We start from the raw sequence: 18,927 nt of genomic DNA, 5'->3' as shown, positions 1-18,927 counted from the left end.
CTTCCCACTGTCGCCAAAGTGCTTGCTCATAGGGGGTCATATGATTGTTGGGTTTTTCTCTGTATCTATGAAGCGCCTTGAGGCGACTTTTGTTGTGATTTGGCGCTATATAAATAAAATTGAATTGAATTGAATTGAATGATTGTATTGTTAGATGAGGCCATCCACATTATAACAGGGCCTGTGCTACTGGCTGAGGGCAACTACAATTCACCAGTGCTTGTCATGCCTTCTGAGGACATCTACATTTCACCAGAGCCTGCTTTGCCGGCTGATACCATCCACATTATACCAGGGCCTGTGCTACTGGCTGAGGCCAGCTAAATTTTACCAGGGCGTATGTTGCTGGCTGAGGCCATCTACATTTCACCAGGGCCTGTGTTGCTAGCTGTGGCCATCCACAATACACAAGGGAGTGTGTTGCTGGCTGTTGCTATCCACAATGAACAAGGGCCTCTGCTAGTTGCTGATGCCATCCACATTTCACCACGGCCGGTGCTCCCTGTGAGGCCAACTACATTTCACCAGGGCCTGTGCTACTCGTTGATACCATCCACATTTCACCAGGGCTTGTGTTGCTGGCTGATGCGATCCACAATACACAAGGGCCTGTGCTACTGGCTGAGAACATTGACATTACACCAGGGCCTTTGGTGCTTGCCAATACCATCCACATTTCACCAAGGTCACTGTTGTTGGCTGAGGCCATACACATTACACCAGGGCCTGTGATCCCGGCTTCTACCATCCACATTACATCACGGCCAGTGCTTCCTGTGAGGCCATCATCACCACACCAGAGCCTGTGGTGCTGGCTGAGGCCATCCACATTGCACGAGGGCCTGTGATGCTGGCACATACCATCCACATTACACCAGAGCCTGTGATGCTGGATTATACCATCCACATTAAACCAGGGCCATTGCTTCCTGGGAGTCCATCTTCACCACACCAGGGCTTTTGCTGCTCGTAGATGCCATCCACATTACACAAGGTTGTGTGGTGCTGACCAATACCATCCATATTTCACCAGGGCCAGTGTTATTAGATGAGGCTCTTCACATTACAACAGGGCCGGTGCTACTGGCTGAGGCCAACTACGTTTCACCAGGGTGTATGTTGCCAGCTGAGGCCATCTACATTTCACCAGGGCCTGTGTTCATGGCTGAGGCCACCAACATTTCACCAGGGCGTGTGTTGCTGGCTGATCCCGTCCACAATACACAAAGGCCCCTGCTACTGGCTGATGCCATCCACACTACACCAGGGCTGGTGGTGCTGTCCGAAACCATCCACATTTCACCAAGGCTTCTGTTGCTGGCTGATGACATCCACAATACACAAGGGCCAGTGTTGTTGGCTGACGGAATCCACATTACACCACTGACAGTGCTTCCTGTGAGGCCATCATCACCACACCGGGGCCTGTGGTGCTGGCTGAGGCCATTCACATTACACCAGGGCCTGTGACACTGGCTGATGCCATCCACATTACACCAGGGCCTGTGTTGCTTGCTGATGACATCCATAATACACCAGGGCCTGTGATGCTTGCCGATACCATCCACATTTCACCAGGGCCAGTGTTGTTGGCTGAGGTGATCCACATTACACCACTGCCAGTGCTTCCTGTGAGGCCATCATCACCACACCAGGGCCTGTGCCACTGGCTGAGACCAACTACCTTTAATCAGGGTGTATGTTGCCAGGTGAGGTCATCTACATTTCACCAGGGACTGTGTTCATGGCTGAGGCCGCCAACATTTCACCAGGGCGTGTGTTTCTGTCAGGATCCCGTCCACAATACACAAAGGCCTGTGCTACTGGCTGATGCACCAAGGCCGGTGGTGCTGTCTGAAACCATCCACATTTCACCAGGGCCTGTGATACTGGCTGATGCAATCCACATTACACCAGGGCCAGTGGTGTTGGCTGGGGACATGCACATTACGCCAGGGCATTTCGTGCTGGCCAATACCATCCACATTTCACCAGGAAAAGTGTTGTTGGCTTAGGCCATCCACATTACACCAGGGACAGTGCTCCCTGTGAGGCCATATTGACTACACCAGGGCCTGTGCTGCTGGGTGATACATCCTCATTTCACCAGGGCCTGCGTTGCTGGCTGAGGCTATCCACATTTCACCAGAACTACGTTGCTGGCCCATGCCATCCACTTTACATCAGGGCCTGTGCTACTTGTTGATGGCATCCACATTTCACCAGGCCCTGTGGTGCTTTCTGAAACCATCCACATTTCACCAGGAATTGTGTTGCTGGCTCATGACATCCACAAAACACAAGGGCCTGTGATACTGGCTGAGGACATTCACATTACACCAGGTGTTGTGTTTACATACACTGCTAAGATGGTGAAGGGTTGCTTACAAGGGGGACTGAATATGAACATATACTCAGTTACCAGTAGGGGGCTCTGTGACTAAGAATGATGGAAGGAGAGAAGAAGTGAAGTGTATGGTGAGATGTAAAATGGCGAACTACTGCTGAATATATACGTTCCATTACAAACCAAGCCGTCTCCGTTCTTCTGTCGAAACACCACAAATTGGCGACGAGGATGAGTGCATCAGTTCCGAGTCCACCATCTTTTCTTCCACATGTGGGCGAGCCGCCGATTCCATTTACTACATGGCGGAAAATATTCGACAATTACATGCTAGTAATCAATGCCACGGGAGACGCATGGCCGGATGCTAGGAAACGCGCTGTTTTGCTACACTGCTTGGGCCCGGAGGGACAGCAGTTATTCTACACGTTACCGGAGCAAGGTGATACATATGCTGACGCCATGAGCGCACTGGAGAAGCACTTTGTGCCGAAAGTGAATGTCGTGGCGTGCCGTCATACATTCAGACAGCGTATTCAACGAGCGGATGAGACTGTTTCTCAGTATGTGGTGGCTCTGAGAGCATTAGCTTCATCTTGTAACTTTGGACAAATGGAAAGTGAAATGATAAGAGATCAGTTGATCTCCAATGCTCATGTCAGCGTTGTGAAAGACAAACTGTTACTGGAGGATGAACTCACACTGGATAAGGCTCTAACTATTGCGAGCCAGGTAGAAGCAGCAGTCAAAAACGCTACTCTACTCTCCACACCTGGCTCGTGTCCGACCGCGCCTGTTCAGACGGTCGACGCGGCAAATTCCCACTCTCACCAGAGGAGAGGACCTCGCCCCGCTAAAGGCTGCACTCCAGACCAACGCAAACGGGGAGGTTCAAAGCAGCAGCAGCGGAAGTGCTTCAGGTGTGGTTCTCACAAGCACTTAGCTAATGATAAAAACTGCCCGGCTGCTTCTTCAAAATGCAATAACTGCGGGAAAAAGGGACATTTTGCCAAGGTATGTAAGTCGTCAGTCAGTGAAGTGAGAGAAGTAGTGGTTCCAGAATTGGCAGTACTGTGCGTGCAAGATGCTAAAATGATGGCAGCTATTCAAGATAAGCTTACCTGCACTGTCGACATTGAAACTGTACAAGGTGGCTCTAAGACAGTAGAGCTGATAGTAGACACTGGAGCTTCTGTGTCTATTCTGCCAGAAACTATCTACAGACAATATTTTGCAGACTGTTCACTGGTGCGACCTAAAGTCAAACTAGTTACTTATGCTAAAGATGAGTTGGCTGTGATGGGTTGTCTGCCTGCATCAGTTGCACTGCATGCACAGAATGAAAAAGTTCCTGCTTCCTTCTACATTGTCAAAGCTGGTTCCCCGCTATTAGGCCTCGACCTCATTAGAGCACTGAACGTCTGCATCGTCGGAGGCAAAGTGGACCGCATTCAGGATGAAACTGCAGATGATCCGGATTCGTCTAACCAGAAGTCTGCTGTGTACAATGTTGATCCTATTCCACCAGCTCAACTTGGATGTGTTAAAGGGTTCATCCATAAAGTACAGGTAAACAACAATGTGCGGCCTGTACGCCAAAAGCTGAGACGCCTGCCATTAAGTGTACGTACAGAGGTGTCAGCAGAACTCTCTCGCTTACTCAAAGCTGGCATAATTGAAAGGATCGATGCAGCTGAGTGGGTGAGTCCTTTGGTCGTGGCCAGAAAGCGAAAAAAGGAGTTGAGACTGTGTGTTGACCTTCGTGAACCCAATAAGAGCATTATTGCTGACTGCCATCCTCTTCCTCATATGGAGGATCTGTTTTCTGACTTGGCAGCTGCCACTCACTACAGCCAGATTGACCTCAGCTCAGCATACCACCAATTACCTTTGCATCCGGAGAGCCGCAAGCTGACTGCTTTCATCACTCATGAGGGACTGTTCCAGTTCACACGTGTCCCATTTGGCCTAGCATCAGCACCTTCGGCGTTCCAGAAAATGATGCAAACGGTCCTGAAAGATCTGCCTGGTGTTCACAACTACTTGGATGACATCATCGTCTACGGAACATCAAAGGAGGTACATGATACACGCCTGCAAGCTGTTCTCCAACGTCTCAGAGATGTCGGCCTGCAGATTAATGTTGGGAAAAGTTCCTTCTGCCAGTCACACATCACATTCCTGGGCCATGTAATCTCAAAGGAAGGCCTACGTCCAAGCCAACATCACCTTACTGCTATTGCCGAGGCTCCTGCTCCAAAGGATATGGCTGCATTGCGCTCGTTCCTGGGTTTGTCATCCTGGTTCAGTAAATTTATTCCAGATTATGCTACACTGGTGGAACCACTGCGACAGTTGCTGAAAACAGACATGAAAGTTGAACTCCAGTGGAACGAGGCAGCACATGAGAGCTTCAGTAACCTGAAAAAACTCCTTCTGGAAAGTCCCGCACTTGCCGTCTATGACCCTGACTTATCTGCTTTTATCACCACAGACGCATCAGACTATGGGCTAGGCGCTGTGTTGACACAGTTACACCCAGATCAAGTGGAGCGGGTTGTGGCGTTCGCCTCCCGAACACTGTCTCCTGCTGAAAGAAAGTACTCCACCACAGAAAAGGAGGCGTTAGCCTGTGTCTGGGTGGTGGAAAGGTGGCGTACATATGTATGGGGCCGCAGATTCACGCTTCGTACTGACCACCAAGCTCTTACTACCCTTCTCAGCACCAAAGGTATGAACAGAGCGGGCATGAGAATCGCACGATGGTCTGCAAGGCTGATGTGTTTTCAGTATGATGTGCAGTACCGTCCTGGTGTTCAGAATGTCATCGCAGACTGCCTCTCACGGGTTCCCCTGATGTACTCCAGCACTGACATTGATGCTGAAAAAGACCTTCTCTTGGAGATAGCTGAAGTTTCTCCTCTCTTGACAGCGACACCGTTGACGGATTTTAAAGCTGAATGTGAGGACTGCCCTGACCTTTCTCTGCTGCAACAGGTTATCCGCTCAGGCTGGCCTAAGGTGAAAAGGTCTCTCCCACCTGAGATACAGCCGTATTTCCTGGTGCGACATGAACTTGCTGTGGAATCACCGTTGGTTTTCCGGGGGACACGTCTGGTGGTCCCAAGGTCCCTGCGGGAAAAGGTGATATGTCTCGCACACGAAGGTCACCAGGGCATAGTTCGCACAAAGCAGCGGCTCAGAGAGCTTTACTGGTGGCCATGCATGGATACTCAAGTCCATGCGATTCTGTCATCGTGCTCAGTCTGTCAATTGTGTGACAAAACGGCCAAAACTGCTCCTACTCCCTTACAGCCGGTTCAGTTTCCAGATGGTCCCTTTCAGCATGTGACCGTTGACATTGTTGGACCTTTTGACCGCGGGTCGCAGGACTGCAGGTTTGCCATCACACTGGTCGATTACTTCAGCAAATGGCCAGAAGTAGCCTTTACTTCACCAGCTACTACAGACACTGTGATTAGGTTCTTGTCTTCAGTTTTTGCACGGGAGGGAAACCCTTGTGAGCTTACCACAGATAATGGACCACAATTCACTTCATCTGCCTTTGCTGATTTCCTGACGGAAAGGGGCATCAAGCACATCAGAACAAGTGTGTATCACCCTCAAGCGAACGGGTGTGTTGAAAGATTCAACAGAGTGCTGAAGGACTGTGTTCAGGCTGCACAGGTGTCCCAGAAGCTGTGGAAGCCTGCCGTGACAGAGATGCTACAGAATTACCGTGCTACAGCTCATGCAACGACTGGAGCAGCTCCGTTCCAGCTTCTCAGAGGGAGACCCATGAGAACAAAGCTAAATGTCCTGCCGTTTCCCAAAGACACAGGACAGTATGACCAATGCAGGGCCAGAGTCTCTCACCAGCAACGTAAGAGTAAACGCTACACTGATGCAAAGAGGGGGGCAAAACCTCCCCAGCTTGTGGTCGGTGACAGGGTGCGGATACGTAAACCTTTCCGAGTGGGGAAGGGAGAGAGACAGTTCACTGATCCACTGTCAGTGCAGCAACAGACTGGACTGAGCACCTTCATCTTGAGTGATGGAAAGAGATGGAATGCAGCCCGTCTCTCACTCTGCTGCGCAGAGAATGCTGAGCCGTTGCAGGCTGGTGACGAGGTTGAAAATAACACAAGAGAAACTCCTAAAAGACCTTCTGTTCCTAACAGACCGAGACAGTTACCAGCTTGGACCAAGGATTATGTTATGAAATGAGTTAAAAAAAAAAAAAAAATGAAAAGAAAAAAAAGTGAAAAAAACTGTTGGGTGCTAATGTTAAGTTCCATACTGCTAGTTCTGAGGTCCAAGTATAATAGAGGATTGATTTACTGTGATTTATTTGTGAGTTTTGTGACTTAAGGTTGTTAAGTTACTACAGTAACCTTAACGGTACAAGTATTCATTATAAAGGACGATTTAGGCACCATAACAAGATTGTATGTTAAGATCACGGGTATAGTTCAAACACCCAGTAATGTTATAAGTGAAATAGGTATTGAAAATGCTGTCTGGTTGCAAAGTTTACTACTGATAATGTTCTGTGCAAATAGTAATGTTGCCATGCTAAGTAAGTAATACTGAGGTAGTAGAATTCTGTGAGAATGAGGAGAGATGTTGTGTTTACATACACTGCTAAGATGGTGAAGGGTTGCTTACAAGGGGGACTGAATATGAACATATACTCAGTTACCAGTAGGGGGCTCTGTGACTAAGAATGATGGAAGGAGAGAAGAAGTGAAGTGTATGGTGAGATGTAAAATGGCGAACTACTGCTGAATATATACGTTCCATTACAAACCAAGCCGTCTCCGTTCTTCTGTCAAAACACCACAAATTGGCGACGAGGATGAGTGCATCAGTTCCGAGTCCACCATCTTTTCTTCCACATGTGGGCGAGCTGCCGATTCCATTTACTACATGGCGGAAAATATTCGACAATTACATGCTAGTAATCAATGCCACGGGAGACGCATGGCCGGATGCTAGGAAACGCGCTGTTTTGCTACACTGCTTGGGCCCGGAGGGACAGCGGTTATTCTACACGTTACCGGAGCAAGGTGATACATATGCTGACGCCATGAGCGCACTGGAGAAGCACTTTGTGCCGAAAGTGAATGTCGTGGCGTGCCGTCATACATTCAGACAGCGTATTCAACGAGCGGATGAGACTGTTTCTCAGTATGTGGTGGCTCTGAGAGCATTAGCTTCATCTTGTAACTTTGGACAAATGGAAAGTGAAATGATAAGAGATCAGTTGATCTCCAATGCTCATGTCAGCGTTGTGAAAGACAAACTGTTACTGGAGGATGAACTCACACTGGATAAGGCTCTAACTATTGCGAGCCAGGTAGAAGCAGCAGTCAAAAACGCTACTCTACTCTCCACACCTGGCTCGTGTCCGACCGCGCCTGTTCAGACGGTCGACGCGGCAAATTCCCACTCTCACCAGAGGAGAGGACCTCGCCCCGCTAAAGGCTGCACTCCAGACCAACGCAAACGGGGAGGTTCAAAGCAGCAGCAGCGGAAGTGCTTCAGGTGTGGTTCTCACAAGCACTTAGCTAATGATAAAAACTGCCCGGCTGCTTCTTCAAAATGCAATAACTGCGGGAAAAAGGGACATTTTGCCAAGGTATGTAAGTCGTCAGTCAGTGAAGTGAGAGAAGTAGTGGTTCCAGAATTGGCAGTACTGTGCGTGCAAGATGCTAAAATGATGGCAGCTATTCAAGATAAGCTTACCTGCACTGTCGACATTGAAACTGTACAAGGTGGCTCTAAGACAGTAGAGCTGATAGTAGACACTGGAGCTTCTGTGTCTATTCTGCCAGAAACTATCTACAGACAATATTTTGCAGACTGTTCACTGGTGCGACCTAAAGTCAAACTAGTTACTTATGCTAAAGATGAGTTGGCTGTGATGGGTTGTCTGCCTGCATCAGTTGCACTGCATGCACAGAATGAAAAAGTTCCTGCTTCCTTCTACATTGTCAAAGCTGGTTCCCCGCTATTAGGCCTCGACCTCATTAGAGCACTGAACGTCTGCATCGTCGGAGGCAAAGTGGACCGCATTCAGGATGAAACTGCAGATGATCCGGATTCGTCTAACCAGAAGTCTGCTGTGTACAATGTTGATCCTATTCCACCAGCTCAACTTGGATGTGTTAAAGGGTTCATCCATAAAGTACAGGTAAACAACAATGTGCGGCCTGTACGCCAAAAGCTGAGACGCCTGCCATTAAGTGTACGTACAGAGGTGTCAGCAGAACTCTCTCGCTTACTCAAAGCTGGCATAATTGAAAGGATCGATGCAGCTGAGTGGGTGAGTCCTTTGGTCGTGGCCAGAAAGCGAAAAAAGGAGTTGAGACTGTGTGTTGACCTTCGTGAACCCAATAAGAGCATTATTGCTGACTGCCATCCTCTTCCTCATATGGAGGATCTGTTTTCTGACTTGGCAGCTGCCACTCACTACAGCCAGATTGACCTCAGCTCAGCATACCACCAATTACCTTTGCATCCGGAGAGCCGCAAGCTGACTTCTTCTGTCGAAACACCACACCAGGGCCTGTGCTGCTGGCCAATACCATCCACATTTCACCAGTGCAAGTGTTGTTGCCTAAGGCCATTCACATTACACCAGGGTTTGTGGTGCTGACCAATACCATCCATATTTCACCAGGGACAGTGTTGTTAGATGAGGCCATCCACATTACAACAGGGCCTGTGCTACTGGCTGAGGACATTTACATTTCACCAGGGCCTCTGGTCATGGCTGAGGCCAACTACATTTCACCAGCGCCTTCGGTCATGGCTGATGCCATCCACATTACAACAGGGCCAGTGGTGTTGGCTGAGGACATTCACATTACACCAGGGACAGTGCTTCCTTTGAGGCCATCTTCACCACACCAGGGCCTGTGCTTTTGGCTGAGGCCATGCACATTACATCACGGCCTGTGACGCCGACTTCTACCATCCACATTACACCAGGGTCAGTGCTTCCTGTGAGGCCATCTTCACCCCACCAGGGCCTCTGCTGCTCATTAATGCCATCCACATTACACCTGGCCTGTGCTACTGGCTGAGGACATCTACATTTCACCAGGGCCTGTGTTGGTGGCTGATCCCATCCACAATATACAAAGGCCTGCGTTGCTGGCTGATACCATCCTGATTTCACCAGGGCCTGAGTTGCTGGCTCATGCCATCCACATTTCACCAGGGCTTGTATTGCTGGCTGATGACATCCACAATACGCAAGGGCCAGTGCTACTGGCTTAGGACACTCACATTACACCAGGGCCAGTGGTGCTGCCCAATATCAACCACATTTCACCAGGGCCACTGTTGTTCTCTGAGGCCATCCACATTGCATCACGGTCTTTGATGCCGGCTTCTACCATTCACATTACACCAGGGACAGTGCTTCCTGTGAGGCCATCTTCACCCCACCAGGGCCTTTGATGCTCGTTGATGCCATCCACATTACACCTGGGCCTGGGGTGCTGACAGATATCATGCACATTTCACCAGGGTCAGTGGTGTTGGCTAAGGCCATTCACATTACACAAAGGTGTGTGGTGCTGACAAATACCATCCATATTTCACCAGGGACAGTGTTGTTAGATGAGGCCATCCACATTACACCAGGGCCTGTGCTACTGGCTGAGGACATTTACATTTCACCAGGGCCTGTGGTGCTGGCCAATACCATCCACATTTCACCAGGGCCAGTGGTGTTGGCTGGGGACATGTACATTACAACAGGGACTGTGCTTCCTGTTAGGCCATCATCACTGTTGTGCTGGCTGAGGCCATCCACATTACACCAGGGCCTGTGCTACTCGTTGATACCAACCACATTTCACCAGGGCTTGTGTTGCTGGATGATGCGATCCACAATACACAAGGGCCTGTGCTTCTGGCTGAGGACATTCACATTTCACCAGGGCCAATGGTGCTGGCTGAGGACATTCACATTACACCAGGGCCTGTGGTCATGTCTGAGGCCAACTACATTTCATCAGGGCCTGTGGTCATGGCTGAGGACATTCACATTACACCAGGGCCTGTGGTGATGGCCAATACCATCCACATTACACCAGGGCCAATGGTGCTGGCCCTGGTGTAATGTAACATTCACATTACACCAGGGCCTGTGGTGCTGGCCAATACCATCCACATTTCACCAGGGCCAGTGTTGTTGGATGAGGCCAATCACAATACACCAGTGCCACTGTTGTTGGCTGAGGCCATACACTTTACATCAGGGACAGTGCTTCTTGTGAGGCCATCTTCACCACACCAGGGCCTGTACTTTTGGCTGAGGCCATCCACATTACACCAGGGCATTTCGTGCTGGCCAATACCATCCACATTTCACCAGGCCCTTTGGTGCTGTCCGAAACCATCCACATTTCACCAGGGCTTGTGTTGCTGGCTGATGACATCCACAACACAGAAGGGCCTGTGATACTGGCTGATAACATACACAGTACACCAGGGCCAGTGGTGTTGGCTGAGGCCATCCACATTACACAACGGCCTGTGGTGCTGGCCAATACCATCCATATTTCACCAGGGCCAGTGTTGTTGGATGAGGCCATCCGCATTAGATCAGGGACAGTGCTTCCTGTCTGGCCATCATCACCAAAGCAGAGCCTGTGGTGCTGGCCAATACCATCCCCATTACAACAGGGCCTGTGCTACTGGCTGAGGCCATCCATATTATACCACGGCATGTGCTCCCTGTGAGGCTATCGTCACCACACCAGGGCCTGTATTGCTGGCTTAGGCCATCCACATTGCACCTGGGCTATTCCTCCCTCTGAGGCCAACTTCACGACAGCACGGCCTGTGCTGCTGTTTGAGGTCATCTACATTTCACCAGAGCCTGTGTTGCTGGCTGATGTGATCCACATTACACAAGGGCCTGTGCTACTCGTTGAGGCCATCCACATTAAACCAGGGCCTGTGGTGCAGGCCGAAACCATCCACATTTCACCAGGGCTTGTGTTGCTGGCTTATGCGATCCACAATACACAAGAGCCTGCGCTCCTGGCTGATGCCATCCCCATTACACCAGGGCCAGTGGTGTTGGATGAGGACATTCACATTACGCCAGGGCCTGTGGTGTTGGCCAATACCATCCACATTTAAAGACGGCCAATTTTGTTGGCTTAGGAAATACACATTACACCAGGGACGGTGCTTCCTGTGAGGCCATCTTCACCACACCAGGGCCTATGGTCATGGTTGAGGACAACTACATCTCATCAGGGCCTGTGGTCATGGCTGAGGACATTCACATTACACCAGGGACTGTGGTGCTGGCCAATACCATCCACATTTCACCTGGGCCAGTGTTGTTGGATGAGGCCATTCACAATACAACAGGGCCACTGTTGTTGGCTGAGGCCATACACTTTACATCAGGGACAGTGCTTCTTGTGAGGACATCTTCACCACACCAGGGCCTGTACTTTTGGCTGAGGCCCTCCTCATTACACCAGGGCATGTCGTGCTGGTCAATACCATCCACATTTCACCAGGGCTTGTGTTGCTGGCTGATGACATCCAAAACACAGAAGGGCCTGTGATACTGGCTGATGCCATACACATTACACCAGGGCCAGTGGTGTTGGCTGAGGCCATCCACATTACACAACGGCCTGTGGTTCTGGCCAATATCATCCACATTTCACCAGGGCCAGTGTTGTTGGATGAGGCCATCCGCATTACACCAGGGCCTGTGGTCCTGGCTGATACCATCCACATTTCACCAGGGCCATTGCTGCTAGCCTTACACATTACCCAAGGGCCTGTGTTGCTGGCTGATGCCATTCACAATACTCAAGGGCCTGTGCTACTGGCTGATGCCATCTACATTACAGCAGGGCCTGTGGTGCTGGGCCAATACCATCGACATTACACCAAGGCCAGTGTTGTTTGCTGAGGCCATCCACATTACACCAGAGACTGTGATTCCTGTGAGGCCATCCTTACCCCACCAGGGCCTTTGATGCTCGTTAATGCCATCCACATTAGGGCCTGTGATGCTGGCCAATATCATGCACATTAAACCAGGGCCAGTGGTGTAAGTTAAGGCCATCCACATTACACCAGGGTGTGTGGTGCTTACCAATACCATCCATATTTCACAAGGGCCAGTGCTGCTGGCTGAGGCCATCCACACTGCACAGGGACCATGGGGTTGGATGAGGACATCCACATTACCCAAGGTCCTGTGCTGCTGGCTGAGGCCATCCACATTGCACAGGGACCATGGGGTTGGATGAGGACATTAACATTACACCAGGGACTGTGTTGCTGGCTGAGGCCATTCACATTGCAGTAGGGCCTGTGCTGCTGGCTGAGGCCACCTATATTTCACGAGGGCCTGTGTTGATGGCCGATGCCATCCACAATACACCAGGGCCAGTGATTTCTGTGAGGCCATCTTCACTAGACCAGGGTCTGTGCTGCTTGCTGATGCCATCGAAAATACACCAGGGCCAGTGATTCCTGTGAGGCCATCTTCACCAGACCAGGGCCTGTGCTGCTAGCCATCCAAATTACCCAAGGGCCTGTGTTACTGGCCGAAAACAACCACATTTCACCAGGGCCTGTGGTGTTGCTGGATGAGGCCATCCACATTACACCAGGGCCTGTGCTACTCGTTGATACCATCCACATTTCACCAGGGCTTGTGTTGCTGGCTGATGCGATCCACAGTACACAAGGGCCTGTGCTTCTGGCTGAGGACAATCACATTACACCAGGGCCTGTGGTGCTGGCCAATACCATCCACATTTCACCAGGGCCAGTGTTGTTGGATGAGGCCATTCACGTTACACCAGGGCCTGTGCTGCTAGCCAATACCATCCACATTACACCAGGGCCAGTGTTGTTGGATGAGGCCATCCAAATTACACCAGGGACAGTGCTTCCTGTGAGGCCATCATCACCACACCAGGGCCTGTGGTGCTGGCTGATACCATCCACATTTCACCAGGGCCATTGCTGCTAGCCTTACACATTACCCAAGGGCCTGTGTTGCTGGCTGATGCCATTCACAATACTCAAGGGCCTGTGCTACTGGCTGATGCCATCTACATTACAGCAGGGCCTGTGGTGCTGGCCAATACCATCGACATTACACCAAGGCCAGTGTTGTTTGCTGAGGCCATCCACATTACACCAGAGACTGTGATTCCTGTGAGGCCATCTTTACCCCACCAGGGCCTTTGATGCTCGTTAATGCCATCCACATTAGGGCCTGTGATGCTGGCCAATATCATGCACATTACACCAGGGCCAGTGGTGTAAGTTAAGGCCATCCACATTACACCAGGGTGTGTGGTGCTTACCAATACCATCCATATTTCACAAGGGCCAGTGTTGTTAGATTATGCCATCCACATTACACAAGGTCCTGTGCTGCTGGGTGAGGCCATCCACATTGCAGTAGGGCCTGTGATGCTGGCTGAGGCCACCTATATTTCACGAGGGCCTGTGTTGATGGCCGATGCCATCCACAATACACCATGGCCAGTGATTTCTGTGAGGCCATCTTCAGTAGACCAGGGTCTGTGCTGCTTGCTGATGCCATCCACATTACACAAGGGCCATTGCTGCTAGCCTTACACATTACCCAAGGGCCTGTGTTGCTGGCTGATGCCATTCACAATACTCAAGGGCCTGTGCTACTGGCTGATGCCATCTACATTACAGCAGGGCCTGTGATGCTGGCCAATATCATGCACATTACACCAGGGCCAGTGGTGTAAGTTAAGGCCATCCACATTACACCAGGGTGTGTGGTGCTTACCAATACCATCCATATTTCACAAGGGCCAGTGTTGTTAGATTATGCCATCCACATTACACAAGGTCCTGTGCTGCTGGCTGAGGCCATCCACATTGCACAGGGGCCATGGGGTTGGATGAGGACATTAACATTACACCAGGGCCTGTGCTGCTGGCTGAGGCCACCTATATTTCACGAGGGCCTGTGTTGATGGCCGATGCCATCCACAATACACCAGGGCCAGTGATTTCTGTGAGGCCATCTTCACTAGACCAGGGTCTGTGCTGCTTGCTGATGCCATCGAAAATACACCAGGGCCAGTGATTCCTGTGAGGCCATCTTCACCAGACCAGGGCCTGTGCTGCTAGCCATCCAAATTACCCAAGGGCCTGTGTTACTGGCCGAAAACAACCACATTTCACCAGGGCCTGTGGTGTTGCTGGATGAGGCCATCCACATTACACCAGGGCCTGTGCTACTCGTTGATACCATCCACATTTCACCAGGGCTTGTGTTGCTGGCTGATGCGATCCACAGTACACAAGGGCCTGTGCTTCTGGCTGAGGACAATTACATTACACCAGGGCCTGTGGTGCTGGCCAATACCATCCACATTTCACCAGGGCCAGTGTTGTTGGATGAGGCCATTCACGTTACACCAGGGCCTGTGCTGCTAGCCAATACCATCCACATTACACCAGGGCCAGTGTTGTTGGATGAGGCCATCCAAATTACACCAGGGACAGTGCTTCCTGTGAGGCCATCATCACCACACCAGGGCCTGTGGTGCTGGCTGATACCATCCACATTTCACCAGGGCCATTGCTGCTAGCCTTACACATTACCCAAGGGCCTGTGTTGCTGGCTGATGCCATTCACAACACTCAAGGGCCTGTGCTACTGGCTGATGCCATCTACATTACAGCAGGGCCTGTGGTGCTGGCCAATACCATCGACATTACACCAAGGCCAGTGTTGTTTGCTGAGGCCATCCACATTACACCAGAGACTGTGATTCCTGTGAGGCCATCTTTACCCCACCAGGGCCTTTGGTGCTCGTTAATGCCATCCACATTAGGGCCTGTGATGCTGGCCAATATCATGCACATTACACCAGGGCCAGTGGTGTAAGTTAAGGCCATCCACATTACACCAGGGTGTGTGGTGCTTACCAATACCATCCATATTTCACAAGGGCCAGTGTTGTTAGATTATGCCATCCACATTACACAAGGTCCTGTGCTGCTGGGTGAGGCCATCCACATTGCAGTAGGGCCTGTGCTGCTGGCTGAGGCCACCTATATTTCACGAGGGCCTGTGTTGATGGCCGATGCCATCCACAATACACCATGGCCAGTGATTTCTGTGAGGCCATCTTCAGTAGACCAGGGTCTGTGCTGCTTGCTGATGCCATCCACATTACACAAGGGCCATTGCTGCTAGCCTTACACATTACCCAAGGGCCTGTGTTGCTGGCTGATACCATCCACATTTCACCAGGGCCATTGCTGCTAGCCTTACACATTACCCAAGGGCCTGTGTTGCTGGCTGATGCCATTCACAATACTCAAGGGCCTGTGCTACTGGCTGATGCCATCTACATTACAGCAGGGCCTGTGATGCTGGCCAATATCATGCACATTACACCAGGGCCAGTGGTGTAAGTTAAGGCCATCCACATTACACCAGGGTGTGTGGTGCTTACCAATACCATCCATATTTCACAAGGGCCAGTGTTGTTAGATTATGCCATCCACATTACACAAGGTCCTGTGCTGCTGGCTGAGGCCATCCACATTGCACAGGGGCCATGGGGTTGGATGAGGACATTAACATTACACCAGGGCCTGTGCTGCTGGCTGAGGCCACCTATATTTCACGAGGGTCTGTGTTGATGGCCGATGCCATCCACAATACACCAGGGCCAGTGATTTCTGTGAGGCCATCTTCACTAGACCAGGGTCTGTGCTGCTTGCTGATGCCATCGAAAATACACCAGGGCCAGTGATTCCTGTGAGGCCATCTTCACCAGACCAGGGCCTGTGCTGCTAGCCATCCAAATTACCCAAGGGCCTGTGTTACTGGCCGAAAACAACCACATTTCACCAGGGCCTGTGGTGTTGCTGGATGAGGCCATCCACATTACACCAGGGCCTGTGCTACTCGTTGATACCATCCACATTTCACCAGGGCTTGTGTTGCTGGCTGATGCGATCCACAGTACACAAGGGCCTGTCCTTCTGGCTGAGGACAATCACATTACACCAGGGCCTGTGGTGCTGGCCAATACCATCCACATTTCACAAGGGCCAGTGTTGTTGGATGAGGCCATTCACATTACACCAGGGCATGTGGTGCTGGCCAATACCATCCACATTACACCAAGGCCAGTGGTGTTGGCTGAGGACATTCACATTACACCAGGGCCTGTGGTGCTGGCTAATACCATCCACATTTCACCAGGGCTAGTTTTGTTGGATGAGGCCTTCTAAATTACACCAGGGACAGTGCTTCCTGTGAGGCCATCATCACCACACCTGTGGTGCTGCCTGATACCATCCACATTACACAAGGGCCATTGCTGCTAGCCTTCCACATTACCCAAGTACCTGTGTTGCTGGCCGAAACCATCCACATTTCACAAGGGCCAGTGGTGTTGCTGGCAGATGCCCTTCACAATACTCAAGGGCCTGTGCTACTGGCTGATGCCATCTACATTAAACCAGGGTCTGTACTGTTGGATGAGGCCATCCACATTACACCATTTAGAGGTCTTCCTAGGTGGCAATCATCACCAAATCATGGCCTGTGGTGCTGGATGAGGTCATCCACATTTCACCAGGGATTGTGTTGCTGGCTGATGCGTTCCACAAAACACAAGGGCCTTTACTACTGGCTGAGGATATTCACATTCCACCAGGGCCTGCTGTGCTGGCCAATATCATCCACATTTCACCACGGCCACTGTTGTTGGCTGAGGCCATACACATTACACAAGGGACAGTGCCTCCTGTGAGGCCATCTTCACCACACCAGGGCCTCTCCTGTTCGTTGATGCCATTCACATTACACCTGGGCCTGTGGTGCTGACCGATATCATGCACATTTCACCTGGTTGTGTGGTGCTGACCAATACCATCCATATTTCACCAAGGCCAGTGGTGTTGGCTGAGGACATTCACATTACACCAGGGCCTGTGGTGCTGGCTAATACCATCCACATTTCACCAGGGCTAGTGTTGTTGGATGAGGCCATCCAAATTACACCAGGGACAGTGCTTCCTGTGAGGCCATCATCACCACACCTGTGGTGCTGCCTGTTACCATCCACATTACACAAGGGCCATTGCTGCTAGCCTTCCACATTACCCAAGTACCTGTGTTGCTGGCCGAAACCATCCACATTTCACAAGGGCCAGTGGTGTTGCTGGCTGATGCCCTTCACAATACTCAAGAGCCTGTGCTACTGGCTGATGCCATCTACATTAAACCAGGGCCTGTACTGTTGGATGAGGCCATCGACATTACACCAGGTAGAGGTCTTCCTAGGTGGCAATCATCACCAAATCATGGCCTGTGGTGCTGGATGAGGTCATCCACATTTCACCAGGGATTGTGTTGCTGGCTGATGCGTTCCACAAAACACAAGGGCCTTTACTACTGGCTGAGGATATTCACATTCCACCAGGGCCTGTTGTGCTGGCCAATATAATCCACATTTCACCAGGGCCACTGTTGTTGGCTGAGGCCATACACATTACACAAGGGACAGTGCCTCCTGTGAGGCCATCTTCACCACACCAGGGCCTCTGCTGCTCGTTGATGCCATTCACATTACACCTGGGCCTGTGGTGCTGACCGATATCATGCACATTTCACCTGGTTGTGTGGTGCTGACCAATACCATCCATATTTCACCAGCGACAGAGTTGTTAGATGAGGACATCCACATTACAACAGGGCCTGTGCTACTGGCTGAGGACATTTACATTTCACCAGGGCCTGTGGTCATGTCTGAGGCCAACTACATTTCATCAGGGCCTGTGGTCATGGCTGAGGACATTCACATTACACCAGGGACTGTGGTGCTGGCCAATACCATCCACATTTCACCAGGGCCAGTGTTGTTGGATGAGGCCAATCACAATACACCAGTGCCACTGTTGTTGGCTGAGGCCATACACTTTACATCAGGGACAGTGCTTCTTGTGAGGCCATCTTCACCACACCAGGGCCTGTACTTTTGGCTGAGGCCATCCACATTACACCAGGGCATTTAGTGCTGGCCAATACCCTCCACATTTCACCAGGCCCTTTGGTGCTGTCCGAAACCATCCACATTTCACCAGGGCTTGTGTTGCTGGCTGATGACATCCACATTACACAAGGGCCTGTGCTACTCGTTGAGGCCATCCACATTAAACCAGGGCCTGTGGTGCAGGCCGAAACCATCCACATTTTACCAGGGCTTGTGTTGCTGGCTGATGCGATCCACTATACACAAGAGCCTGTGCTCCTGGCTGATGCCATCCCCATTACACCAGGGCCAGTGGTGTTGGATGAGGCCATTCACATTACGCCAGGGCCTGTGGTGTTGGCCAATACCATCCACATTTAAAGACGGCCAATTTTGTTGGATTAGGAAATACACATTACACCAGGGACGGTGCTTCCTGTGAGGCCATCTTCACCACACCAGGGCCTATGGTCATGGTTGAGGACAACTACATTTCATCAGGGCCTGTGGTTATGGCTGAGGACATTC

Source organism: Aulonocara sp. 'chitande type north' Nkhata Bay, linkage group LG12 (assembly GCF_057382095.1).
Source record: "Aulonocara sp. 'chitande type north' Nkhata Bay isolate Kocher_YH1m ecotype deep benthic linkage group LG12, A_spYH_male_GT1.1, whole genome shotgun sequence".
NCBI classification, from domain to species: Eukaryota; Metazoa; Chordata; class Actinopteri; order Cichliformes; family Cichlidae; genus Aulonocara; species Aulonocara sp. 'chitande type north' Nkhata Bay.
The sequence above is the reverse complement of the archived record's forward strand: the minus strand, read 5'-3'. Positions refer to the sequence as shown.